General features: G+C 39.1%; 1 protein-coding gene across 2 annotated transcripts in view; it reads right to left on the bottom strand.

Annotated features, from left to right (window-relative positions):
* Positions 1-3837, bottom strand: part of LOC128864528 (uncharacterized) — a 115648-nt gene extending 111811 nt beyond the window's left edge. Inside the window, exon 1 of one of the 2 annotated variants that reach the window (XM_054104229.1) lies at positions 3790-3837. The gene's annotated coding sequence lies outside the window, so the exon portion shown is untranslated. Of the gene's footprint in view, positions 1-2191; positions 2204-3789 lie in introns of those variants that run through there. The other variant, XM_054104230.1, reaches the window with a different exon arrangement.
* Between the last annotated feature and the right edge of the window lie 10766 nt (positions 3838-14603).

Genomic DNA, 14603 nt, shown 5'->3' with positions numbered 1-14603 from the left:
GAACATGGGCCGCACAAACCGACTGTTGAAACTAAGTAGGAAAAACACGAGAAATCTTTTCGGGGTCCTAACAGGGCATTGTCTGATTGGCAGGCATGTTTGTAGACTGGGCGCGCCCTATAACGACTATTGTAGAAGCTATAACACCATCGAAGAAGAAGAGACTATAGAACACTTTCTATGCGGGTGCATGGCTCTGGATAGAAGAAGGTTCAATATTTTAGGAAAAAGTTCCCTGAATAACTTGGCAACAGAAATAGCCAATATAAAAATAACAAGTCTTGTTAGATATATCAAAGCCACAGGTTGGTTCAATGGACAATGGTTGGACAATGTAGAGTGAGGAGAGGGGACAGCCCCGGTGGTATCACAATGGGCCTACAGCAGGCCTAGGTGTTTCAACCGACAACCACTATACCTACTTACCTACCTATTTACCCACTGCAAACAAATTTTTTTTTGTCGCACTAAAAATAACTTTCTTCTACAAAAGCGACTTACTCATGATGTACTTTCAGAGTTACACGTCCGCTTTTCCGTTTAAAATTTTTTTTTTTTTTTATTTAATTTTTTGTTCCAAAATCAAAATTCTTTGCGCTTTGATATCAATGAAAATAAAAATATAAACTTTTCGCATCCTTTCTTCATGATGCACTTTCAGAGTTACTCCGCCGTTTTTCCTTTTCAAAATTTTTTTTTGTTTTATTTTTTTGTTCCAAAATCTAAATTCTTTGAATATTGATATCAATGAAAGTAGAAATACTAAAAACTTTTCATATCCTCTCTTTTTCAATATAACACATTTATTGCCAACAAATTTTGGACCACCCTAATATGCGCTTATATGTATGCACCCACGTATGTGTGTGTGTATCCCAAAACAGCCGGCTTAATTCTTTTTGCTGTTCGACGTATTTGCGCAAGCATTGTAGATCAATAAGGATTTCCGGTTCAATTCGTGTGCCGTCCGTTTTCATTTTCGTTTACTTTTCAGCGTTTTTGCACAATTTTCCCTTCTGAAGGAGACCAACCAACGGCGGACGGTCTTTTATTTTCATTTTTTTCTGTACTTAAATTTTTTTTTGCCCATTGGCTTTTTTACGTATTTTTGCAAGTGTCAATTTGTTTTTGTTTTTTTTTTGTGTTTTTTCATAGACGGCTTTTAGGCAGAAGTGCTTGCTCTATGAAATTTCTCTCTCGCTTTCCGTCATTGTTCCGAATTTTAGCAAATTTTAGCACTTTTTCCACCACTTTCGACAGCATTTCTTACACTTTTTCATGGTTGTCGCTTTGCTTTTATATTAGGTACCTCCATCCACCTCCCTCTGACTACTCACCGCCTTTAGGGTTACGCTTTGCTGCTGCTTGCTATCCTGTCCACTTGTCAGTTGTTTTGCCGGATTTGCTATGGTATTTGATTTTTGTTTCAACCGCATTTTCCTCACTTCTTCGCGCTTGGTAGGTATTGTTGATTTCACGCATTTGTTGTTATTATTATTTGTTTTTTTTTATTCTTGTGACTTTATATTTTTATATGCACCCATACATATACATATAAAGTATATTTAGAATTTTATTTCTTAGCTTTCCGTCTTGGCCACAGGCTCTTTTGCCGCCTTGCTTTTTTGTTTCTGATTTTCTTGCTTGATTTCTTTTCCAATTTTCAAAGTGTCACTTTATTCGAAATGCCATTAATCAAAAATTGCTTAAACAAGCGTGATTGCGTAAATGCGTACGGAATTGAGAAAAGCAAAAGGATTCGATAAAATGTTTGTAGGTGTTAGGAAAGCTAAGCACAAGGACAAGACGTAATGTGCAACATTTAAAGTGCTTTTATATGAATTAAATATGAGCTTTTAGAACAAATAACCTTACTCAAGGGAGGTAAATGGATTTCCGGACATTTTTACAATATATTTTTGTACTTACATACACACAAATACATTCACGTTTAATAGAATGCAATCAAGTGTAGGGAAAAGTTAAAGCTCTAAGCGACTTCCTGGATGGTTGGCGTAACATTTTCAAAAAAAAAAATAAAATTATAATGGAGCCAAATAAGAAGTTTCTAGGCAGCCAATTGACAACTTTGTTTCGGCTAATTATTAATTGTTAAATATTTTAAATATGTCCCAACTTTTTTCTAATCATAAACAAAATTGGTGGTACATCGCAGATGCCATTAATTTACCGTAGCCAACATTTTTTATAAGAAGAATGCCATTTTCGCTAACAAAATTAAAAAAAATCGATAGCTAAAATTCCGAACACTGAATGGACCCCATTATCAAATATAACTATTTGTATAATATAAAATATTAAGATTGAAGTTGTAGGGAATCTTAATTTAATGAACTAAATGAAATTGCGTAAATTATTTTATCAGTAATAAAATTAGCTGCTTTTGTGCGAGGCAACATTAACTATGCAGTTCTTCCAAAACTGAGAAAGACACTATTTCTGGTAAGCCGGAATACAGAGAAAAATATATAGGTTGGCAAAAAAGTCTTGCGGTATTTTTATTGAATTTTCAATTGTTCACAAAATTGGTTATAATAATGCGGTTTAAGTCAAATATGCGCCGTTTTGTTTGATGGCGAGTTCCCAACGAGATGCCAACTTCATAATGCCCCTCTTATAGAAGCTCGCTTCCCTATTGTCAAAAAACTCGGAGAGCCACTTTTCACAGGACTCTCTTGTGGACAACTTCCGACTACCAAGCTCGTTCACCATGGACAGAAATAGGTGGTAATCACTTGGTGCGAGATCCGGACTATACGGTGGATGCAAAAGAACCTCCCATTCGAGCTCCCGGAGCTTCTGGCGCGTCACCAAAGATGTGTGTGGCCTGGCGTTGTCCTGATGGAAGACAATTCGGCCTCTGTTGATCAAAGATGGCCTCTTCTGCATGAGTGCTGCATTCAAGTGGTCCAGTTGTTGACAGTACAGGTCCGAATTGAGCGTTTGGCCATAGGGGAGCAGCTCATAGCTCCCTGCCAATCCCACCAAACACACAGAAGAACCTTCCTGGCCGTCAATCCAGGCTTGGCCACCGTCTGGGAAGCTTCACCGCTTTTCGACCACGACCTTTTGCGCTTCACGTTGTCGTAAGTGCCCCACTTTTTATCGCCAGTCACCATCCGCTTCAAAAACGGGTCGATTTTGTTGCGATTCAGAAGCGATTCGCATGCATCCATACGGGCAAAAATGTTTTTTTGCGTCAAGTCGTGTGGCACCCATACATCGAGTTTCTTTTTGAATCCAAGCTTCTTCAAATGGTTTATAACGGTTTGATGACTCATGCCCAGCTCTTGGCCGATGCTACGGCTGCTACTATGCCGGTCTCTTTCGATCAATTCAGCGATTTTATCGCAATTTTCGACGACAGGCCTTCCGGACCGTGGCGTATCTTCGATCACCTCTGCACCAGAACGAAAACGTTGAAACCATCGTTGCGCGGTGGAACTGGAAACTGTATCGGGTCCATAAACTGCACAAATTTTATTGGCAGCATGAGATGCATTTTTGCCTTTATCGTAGTAATACTGTAAAATATGCCGTATTTTCTCTTTATTTTGCTCCATGTTTGCGACGCTATAACTCACGAACGACTAAAAGCAAACAACAATTAATCAAACACGTGTTAGCACGTGAAAAGAGCTTTCCAAAACGCTGTAGCGTGAACCGATGCGACGAATACAACTAGAACTACGCGCTTGCAAAGACAAGCTTGCGGAAATACCGCAAGACTTTTTTGACAACCTTTATAAAAATAAAATTTCAACTCACCGTAGCCAACATATTTAATAAGAACTATTTCTTAATTTGAGTCATCTGAAAAGAGAAAGAAATAATTTTAGTCACGAAATTATACTAAGTTCTGTTACAAGTAAAGTCCTTAATAGGTATGAAGTACTATTTTTAAAGAACTTAGTTTTATTTAATCATGTCAATATGAAGAAAAAAATGTTATTGTACATTTTCATTCGAAACGATAAACATTTGCTTTATCACCAGCCTTCAAACGATTAGGCCATTCAGCTCTTGCAGCACGCATGGCTCCATGAACCCGGCTGCTCGAACCAAAGACTGTTTGATACTCTCCAAATTTCTGTGAGGTGTTCGACAGGATATGTTCACCAATTCTAACTACAAACTGCAGTCCAATGGATTCAGATGGCAAATCTTCTGAGGTTATGAACTTAGGAGTATTGCTTTTTAGCCACTGCTGGCTGATTTTTGTCTTATGGACTGAAGCGGAATCTTGCTGGAAGATCCAACGCTTTCCATTGAAGAGAATACTGCTCAACAGCTTCACCACGCCTTCTAGGACAACCTCCTGGTACACTTTTGCTCTGATCTTAAAATCATTTTCGCAGATATAAACAGGGGTAAAGTCTTTACAAGCCAGTCGCTGGGTTGATAGTTCCGGCCTCGGAGTTAACTCTGGCAAAACGGAGCTGGTGCTATTTACCAGATCTTTACATACGCAAACTGACTGCTCCAAGATGGAATCGAATCTCTAAATCAGCAAATTTATCTATTTCGTTAAAATTGCCGAATATTGACTGGTAGTGCTTTTCAGGCAGAAGTCTTTGCGATCCTGCAGGCATACAAATCGCTTAGGAAACATGGATGCAAGAGATATATTAACATTTTCCCGAATAGTTAAGCTGCGATCAAGCAACTGACGACGACATGGTGCAGGTCCGAACTAGTCAACTCCTGTAAGGAAGACATCAAATCTCTTGGGTGTGTAGGTAACATTTCTCTGATCTGGGTTCCAGGACATAAGGACATAGAGGGAAATGAGGACCATTCAATTTCCAAACTCGTAGCTGAGCTTACCGGTGAGTGGACTGTCGGCAAACACGCGAAAAGCTAGGGTTGCCATTTAACCGCCATTGCAGAAGAGAAGGACCTTTCAGAGAAGGAAACCGTTGAGCCCTTTTTCTGTCACTACCCGGGGTTGGCAGCCAAACGATTAAAATCGCTGGGTGCTATTTTCTTCGACAGTCTGGGGCAATGCGCTAACCTAAATCCCATCAACCTTCTGCGTTACATCAGCAGCTCTGGCTGGCTACTTGAGGAGTGCCAGAGTGGTACTTTGACCATTTCTTCTGTCTACTTTAGGTAGGTGTAATATGTACTTACATGCATATTCCGTTCATTGCCAAATGTGATAAGAAGTATTACGAAACATTTCCAACAGAATATGCAGGCATATAACAAACGCTTCCTAAATACTTCATTTGGTGCCCCACGTATAATAGGAACAATTTTAGTTCTACAGTAGAGGAAAAATTTCGCAGCTTAATAGGGAGTAGCACTTTTTTTGGTAATTTGGCTCTTTATTTAATTTAATTTAAATTTCACAAACTATTTACAAAGCGGAGAAAAATTAGCGTACCTATGCGCGGGTGTAGGTATAGCGAATAAGTGCCTTTTGCCTGCAAGTCACAATCCTGCTTGTCAGCTGAGGGCATGTAAAGTGGTGAGTAAACTTAAATCTAATTTATATCAGTGAGTTTATGGTCTTATGCCATCAACAGGTCATTATTTAACTCAAATAAAGGGTGATCTGACTGGAAGTGCTTTTTCCAATAGGGGTTTTTCGACAGATCATGCGTGGCTACTGTCAAACTAAATAAATAATTTTTTTCAGTATTCATTGGCATTTCATCATGCATCAACAACGCTTACAAATCGTACAACTGTATTACGGAAATCCACCCTCTGTGATAACTGTTCATCGTGCGCACAGGACCAAAATTTTGTTGGCTACGTCAACAAAATTGCCAGAACAGCCATTACATCCATTGAAAACAACCGTTTAGGGCGGTCTATGGGCTGGAAGAATCATCGGCTCTTATTTCTTAAAAGACGGATGTGGCACCAATGTAATAGTGCCGTAAATTGAAGTCCGTACTCTCCATAACAGTTGGTTCCAACAAGACGGCGGACGGCGATACTTGCCATACAGCCTGTGAAACAACGGATTTACAGTGTCGTCCGTTTGGAAAACAATTCACCTCTCGCGACAGACCAGTGGATTGGCCAACAAGATCGTGTGATATCATAACTTTGGGCTTTTATTTGTGCGGGTATGTAAAATCTTAATGCTCTGTGGATAAACCAGCTTCGTTTGAGGCATTGGACGCCTACATTACTAAAGTTATTCACGAGATTCCGACCGAAGTCCTCCAGCGAGTCATTCAAAATTGGCGTTTACGGATGGCCGAACTACGGCGCCGTTGATTGTCTTAAAAAAATAAATGTCATGGATGGTTCTACACAAAAAAACAAAAGATTGCCCACTCAATTTAAGTTTTCCTTGTTTTATTTCAATATAAAATTCGATGCCTCTAAACTGGCCACGTTTTACAAAAACCATAAAAGCGACAAGTACTGGTCACAAAGGCATATACGAGTACAACCGATCTTAAATACTCCTTTTATGTTTATTTTAATTCAAAACATCGTTTTATAAATGCTTTCAGGTTTTGACAAAAAAAAAGAAGAAAAACTCAAAAATATTACTGAAGTTTATTGAATGCGATTCGGGTGAGTCCCGGTATTTCGAGATTATACCAAAAATATCTCTAAATTCCGGAATTAACCATCACTGCTAATATTTGCTAAATTTAAAAAAAGTATTTCGGTATTACACAAAAAATTGCACGAAATTCCAGAATCAACAATCACTGCTATTATTTGCTGAATTGCAAAAAGATATATCCTCCAATAAATGCGGGACTTCGGGATTGCATAAAAAATATCCCGCAATTCTAGGATCAAGTATCACGTCAAACATTTACTAATGTTAAGAAAATTTTAATCCGCGACAAATCACGAGATCCTGGTATTACACAAAAAATATCTCGAAATCTCGACATCGTCACTGGAAGAATTTATTGATGAGGTATACAAGAAAGTTATATTTCGAGGTGAAATTCGGGATAAGGTAAATAAATAAAAAATATCGCGAAATGCCGGAATCAACAATCACTGCTAATATTAACCGAATTTCAGAAAATCACACCTTCGCCAAATCCCGGAATTTCGGGATTACATGAACAATATCTCCAAGTCCCGATATAGTCAACCACTCCCTAAATATACTAAATTTAAAAAGTTATATTAGCAAGAAGTCCCGGAATTTCGGGATTACATAAAAAATATCTCTAGGTTCCGAGATCGACAAACACAGCTAAAATTTACGAAATTTAAGAAAGTTCTGTCCCGCCACAATACCCGTAATTTCGGGATTTCAAAAACAAATCTACAAATCCCAAAGTCGAAAATTATTGCTAACAAGCACTGAGTTAAGAAAATTATGTCTCGAAAGGAATTCCGGCAACATGGGACTAATTAATACCCGAAATTCCGAGCTCAGCAATCACCCCAAAAGTTGGAAACCAAATTAATTCCGGCTACCCGGATTCGCCATTTTAGAAACCCGAAACCCGAGGCGCGCTAAATAGCTCGGAGCTCGGGGGCCTTAGCTGTCATTCGTAGAATACCACTTCAGGCGTCAGTAAAATAAGTAATTTTGGCTATAAAATAATGCCCCGTTTTTTGTGATCATCTGCGCAAACTACTACTACGATTACTAACGGAACTACATTTCGTTCACTTGCTGGAAGAACGTCATAACTCGAAAAATCAGTAAATCGGGAGAAAGTTTTAAATTTACTACTTATATGTCTCCCTAAGTAAATGTAGAGACACATATTTATTTATGAGATGCTTTTATTAGATTAGATTAGATTGGATTAGATGAGATTAGATTAGAGTAGATTAGATTAGAATAGATTAGATTAGATTAGATTAGATTAGCTTAGATTAGATTAGATAAGATTCGATTCGATTCGATTCGATTCGATTCGATTCGATTCGATTCGATTCGATTCGATTCGATTAGATTCGATTAGGTTAGATTAGATTGGCTTTAATTGGATTAGATTCATTTAGATTAGATTATATTTATGGGCGGTTGGACAAGTCCAAGCACTCAGTCAGGAAGACCATTTTACTGCATCCGGATAGATTACAGCAGAAGGAACAGAGAGGCAGGATAGATACACTATGGATTACCATAAGACGGAGAAATCGGTTGGAGGTCACTCTTTAGCGAATGTTTTGGATTTATTGAAGAATCTTATGAGAACCGGAAGAGGAAGATTATGAATTGTTTCCACACTCAGTACTATGCAACCCAACAGCCTAAGTCTCATTCTAGAAACCTGCGGACTGCGGACATAGAAAATGCTGTACAGTGTCCTCCTTCTCAAGACAGCATTGGATCCTTAATGATTCCCATGGTAGTCATATGTTGACCACAGGAGTTGTGTCCTGTGATTATACGCACCGGTACTCTCAGGTCCTTCCTACTAAGTTTTAGGAGAAAGCTATTTTCTATTTGGTTCTTTCACAACTACTCTGCAGGAACCCCACTCAGACCAACCACTTTTATGAGATGCTATTAACAGAGCATAAAAGAGGAGGTGGCCACTTGTCGATGAGTTACTAGTGTTGTTTTTTTGTTTTTTTTTTGCTTTTGTGTTTTTGGATTATGTCACTCTAGCTGCAAATAAGCTTTTATTTAGAAAATTCTCAATGAACTTGTAGCTTGTCAATTACAACCTTCTTTTTTGAATGTAGTAATACAATTCCAAGCATACGCCACATTGTCTTATCTAATGTAGATCTATAAGCCACAAACGTTTCCAATTAGCATTTTCATTAAATTTTTTTCCAAATCTTAACGATCTCTTAAGGGAAATTAAAATCCTATTAGACGCATTTATAACTGTGTCAACAAGCTTATCAGCTGATACCAATAAACAAAGCGAGTTTGCGCTGGACAAAATTAATGAATAATGAGCAGAACTGTAATAAACTGCAAAGTTTTTAAATACCCCACACAAACCGTTTTCTATGTCTTCATAAGAAGCTAACTGCATGCCCAACATATGCGAGCGATCAGCGAGTTTCCAGCAACAGATCGAAATTATAGGGGTAATAAAAAAGGCGATCGTTAAAATGAGAGCATAAAAGTGGAGTATAAAAAACGAGTATATAAAGAAGAACAACTGGTAAAATTGCGAAAAGAAGAAAAAATATAAAAATATATATTTCACATTCGTATGTATGTGTGTGTGTGTGTGTGTGTGTGTGTGTGTGGGGGTATGCATGTGCGAATATAAACCCAGATATTCTTACATACGCACAATTAGATGGCTAGAGAATTTAACTGCCAGCAAAAAATTCATGAGCTGTAATTAAAAGACAAGAGGCCACCACCAAGCTAAGGAAAAAGGAGAGCAACAAACAGCAAAACAGCGAAAAGAATGCGACAAAAGTAGAGATGTGAATCAAAATTCGTGTTTTTATGGGTGGCAATAAACTACAAATTTAAAACAGCAACAGAAGATATTTTTTTGCGGGATTTATTACCCAAGCAGCATTTCGTGCACTGGACTATGCAATTTAATTTAATTCTTCGCATTCTATTTGATTGTTGGCAAAGAGATTTGCTACTAATTTCAGCTTAATTTCCAAATTAGTTTAACGAACTTTCTGCCTAAGAGCGAGCTGAAGACGCAGACTTTCTATCAAATTTGCAACTTAATTTATGGCAGCAGAAAAGTTGATATAAAAGTCAGTTGCGAAACCATTGCCAGTTCAATAGGCACTCAATCAAGCAAGATGAAGTTGTTGGCTCATGCGCTGTTTGCGCTCTTTACCTTCTGCAATGCACTAAAAGCAGACGAGGTCAAAGAGGCACGTTACATCGACGAAAACGGTAATACTCTTAATGGCTCACTTAGAAAATCGAAAAATTACGAATTGCAAATTTTTTCATTTTCAGCACTCAAAGCCATTTTGGGTCTAACACGTCAAGGGAAGCCCACAAATCCTGTTGTCGCACTGAAACCACAATACCCGTACCTCACGCAGCAGGAAAAGCTAACGCTACAGGGTGAGCGCCAAACCCATTATCCACTACAACCAGTGAACGTTGAGTATGCCTTTTTGCCACAATCGATATTCACACAAACGCGTCCCGCAACGCCAACCAAAGACGCGCTGGTCGATGTGAAACCGATCTACATACCATATCCGCTCAAAAACCATCCCACTTTCACACAAACTGCTTATCAGCCGTTTAGCGGCTTACCTGCGATCGCTGCACTGCCACAGTCGAAACTCAACTATGTGACCAGCTTTCCAATTAATAATCCACCACCACCACCGGCGGAACAAACGAAAGCGCCCACATATTTTACCACTTACCCAACACTGGAACATAAACACACTTTGGAACATAACAAGCAACCGGCGTACCAACACCACACCTATCCAAATCTTTTTGCGTACGCCAATCAGGCAACCAATCAGTTGACACATCAGCAAGCGCGCCCCGATCTTTCTTATCAAAATTTTGCCACCACCAACTCACCGTCATTTATCATCATCAATCCCACAAATTATCCCAGTTATCATTATTATACACCTACCAATTACACTTTTCCACGCACGGTTGCTATAGCAGATGAACCTTTGGAGCCCATCGAAGCGGAGGAGGAAATTCCGGACAATAATCGTGATTTGCGTTTGGAGACTGTGCACTCAAATCAGCCTGGAGGTGATGGCTCGGCGTTAGAAATAGAACCTATTTTTACTGCTACGCCAAACCAGCTCACTAATGATGAACGAATTCTGGCTCAAGCTTTGCTGGAACAAACTCGTCAACCAGAGAATCTTAATGCATTGGTGGAGCTCTTCAAGCGTGAGCAGTTGAAGCGCCGCATGCAGGAGCGTGTGGCGGCTTTCTATTTCAGAAATTATAATGTGAATAAGAAGTGAATCTTAGCCATAAAGTAGAGCAGAAAGCAGAGATAAAACATAAATAAAGACAGAATGTATGAAACAGCTTGAAATGAAACGATTAGGATTACGGAATTGGAATGAATTGCGAAAAAGCATATTAGCTTCGTTTGGGTGATAGTGCTTATGGGTATGACATTGCAGCTACCCATGGTATAGAGAATAATATCCTTTGCGGTCGCAGGAAGGTGCTCTCTTCCTACATAAGCTGGCAATTAACTACTTAAAAGCAAAAAAAAAAATATTTGGGGTGCACACTTCTGTTAGGCGTTTGGCCGAGCTCCTCCTCTTATTTGTGGAGTGCAACTTGATGTTGTTAGATGATGGAGGGATCTACCGTTTTAAGTCGACTCCGAACGACAAATGGTTTTTATTAGGCGCCTTTTCATGGCAGAGTTACACTTGGAGGTTTGCCATTAACAGCCGAAGGGCGACCGCTATTAGGCAAACTTTTTTTTCACTTTGGTGTTTCATGTACGGAGACTCAAACCTACGTACTCCGAATGGTAATCACGCCCCAATCCATTCAGCTACGGTGGCCGCCATTTTAACTTCTTAACCTAGCTGAGATATTCAGGCGTGAGCTTTATTCATATAATTCTTGAAGTTCTATGCATTTAACCCACATAGTAATAGAGATTTGACTCACTCATCAGTCGATTGGCTTTGAATAAGTACGTCCTTAAACTCATTGCCTTCCGAGTTGCGGGAGTCTAATTAATTATCAAACAGTGTTTGTCTGCTGAAGTATCTGCGATAGATTAAGGCTAGTTTTTTTTTTTTTTTTGTAGCTAAGGTAGGTTTCCAAATGTCTTGACACTTACAGCGACCATCGTCTATTGCGTTGAGCGGTGTGGCTACTAAAACAATCGCCTTCTCCTCTTCTGGAATTACTCCCTTTCAGGGACTACTTTCTGTATTACTTCGGGAGGGCCTAGGACGTCGTCCATGGAATGGACCAGTTCTAATCGACCACGTCTGGTTCCACCATGATTGTAGGCTCGTCTTCTTAGGTCTCTCTCTGTGAGGCTTTGCTTTTGCCCAACTGCGTTGAGGTATATCTTTTTTCTCCGTAACACGCCTTCAACGTATTTCTTCACCGCATTCCAGTTATCCTCGCGTTCAAGCATCATCGATGTCACCAATCTGCTCTCTTAGAGCATCACTTTCCGCGAGCCATCAGTCACAACTAAAAAACGTGTGTCCGGCGCCATCTCTCGGTGCAGCGCAGTGTATGCACCTGGGGCCGCTTACCTTACCCAAGCGGTACTGGTATTTCTGGAAGTATCCGTGGCCCGAGAGGACCTGAGTCATAAAATAGCAGACTTCCCCGAACTTCAGTTGAACCCATTTACCTATTGTAGGAATTAGCTTCGCCATGCACTGCCACTTGATTCAGTGTCCAATAGGCTTTGCCACCGTTGCTCGGTTTGGCATCTCTATTCCGCGGCATTAGTGGTGGCGTATTTTTTCCTAGAATCTCACGTATCCCCTCGTTCCCGGACTGTGAGGTTGTCAGGTGTCTCTACGCTTATCACAAAAGCTGCTGCGCCTAAGACAGTGCGTGTGAAGCAACTCTGAAAGCCGCTGTTCATTGTACAGTCTCCATTGCTTTGCGCTTGTTTTTGCAGCTTACGGTATTTCGTTTGAGGTAGCCATTATCAGATTTCTTGTACTTGGTGTTGACTCACCGTTGTTCGCCTTTAGGGTGCTTAACATTCCCGTGTTCTTCGCAGCTTTAGTAGCCGAGTGCCGTATTTGGGCCCAGAACGTAAGCGTGAAATCGGGTTGAGTCCTTAGAAACGGTTCGTCTATTTTCATGCCATTAGGATAACTTTGGTCTTATGTAAAACGAGTTTCAGGCCATGATCCTCAAGTTCGAAATTGGGTTCTTAACATGACTTGGTTCAACTTCCACCTGGCGTCCTCGTCATCTCGCGCTGATATCACCAATTCTATATTGTCCACGTATCCCAACGAAACGGGTATTCATCGTCATGAACCTGAGTAGGAGCAGAAGTCTATGCGGTAGCACGGGTCGAGGAAGCTAGCACCGCCACAACGTCAAAATCAAAAACTGTTTGTGCCCAATTTATGGGCTATTTATGGGCTAATTTTGGGCCGCAACAAAAATTTTTGGGCTCTTCTCAATCTAGAATCATTGACACTTCAAAGTGGCGGTGCCAGCTGTAAAATAGCCAGCACCGCCACAATGATAACTCGAGAACGGTTGGTCGTAGAAAAATCTCAAGGATATCAGAATTTTGGGCTATTTATGGGCTTTCAAATCCATATAAACAAATTTTTAAAAAGTCACCCTCTCTGCATAAACTGACACCCCCACATGCATATGTCCTGTAAATAATAATGAAAACGACAAACTAAAATTTTTTCACAGCACTATTATCAAAGTTACTTGCTACTCAACACTATTCAGTTGCAAAAAAAAAATTTTTATATTTTTTTGTCATTTTTATTCACGCAAGTTGAGGAGGGGGGTGTTAGTGTACACAGAAAGGGTGGTTTTTTTTTGTTTTGTTTGTATGCATTTGAAAGCCCATAAATAGCCCAAAATTTTGATATGCTTGAGATTTTTCTACGACCAATCGTTCTCGAGTTATCATTGTGGCGGTGCTGGTTGTTTTACAGCTGATTTGCAAAACTGGCAATTACTTGAGAGCTAAACGAGTCTAAAAAATTTTGTTGTATCCCATCATCAGCCTATAATGCAGACAATATTGAATAAATACGATAATTTCTTCAATACCTTTAATGTATCAAATATTTAAACATAAAATTTTTTTATGGGTAAACTAAATGATATATACATAATTCAGTCAAAAGGCCATACTTCGATTTTGCTCTGGCATAACCTTTCATCATTCACAGATTTTTGCATGCTGAATCGAACGATATAAAAATTTTTTCTTACATTTTTTTGAGAATTTAGAGAGTGGCAAGGAAAGATTGAGAGAGCGAAAGAGATAGCAATATTATCTTTCTCTCACTCTCTCTCTCTCTCTCTCTCTCTCTCCCTCTCTCTCATACACATTGTGTAAGCGCAAGGCGCCAGGGGTGTTCAACGACCATGTTTCCATTGTCACAAGCATTCATGATTATTAGGTGTCAGTCTCAAATTATTTTTGAACTTGCAATTTTTTAATTTTATCAAGCAAATTGTGAAATTGTTTTTTGTATAAAACAGTATTTTTACGAAATTTTCTTATACTTCTCGACCAAAGTATACTAACTGTATCATTCAGTAACGCATTCATTTTTTTTTGTTGTTTGAACGATTGTTCCGAGAATACTAGAAAAAAATTTTTTTCGTTGTTGTTATGACGTCAACGCCCAGAGATTACATGGATAATATAACACGAAAGTAAACACAGTAAACGATGTAAACACAGACAATACGGCGTGTCGGATAACCAATCATATCGTTCTTTAATAACAGAAAGACGTACACACAATTTGAACAGTCAGTTGAGTTAGAGAAATTGTCAGCGAAAGTATCAATGTTCTAGGCTCCTTCGATACATCTTGCATTGTTTCTAACTAAAGTAACAATCCATTTTTCATCGTGTGTGTATATGTTATTAAAGTGTATATATATTATTTTAGTGTGTATATATATTATTTAAGTGTGTATATATATCATAATATAATATTATACGTAGACACATAAAATTTTTGACAATTTTTCACGT

Source organism: Anastrepha ludens, chromosome 5 (assembly GCF_028408465.1).
Source record: "Anastrepha ludens isolate Willacy chromosome 5, idAnaLude1.1, whole genome shotgun sequence".
In the NCBI taxonomy this organism is placed as follows: domain Eukaryota; kingdom Metazoa; phylum Arthropoda; class Insecta; order Diptera; family Tephritidae; genus Anastrepha; species Anastrepha ludens.
This window is presented reverse-complemented; position numbering and strand designations above follow the sequence as displayed.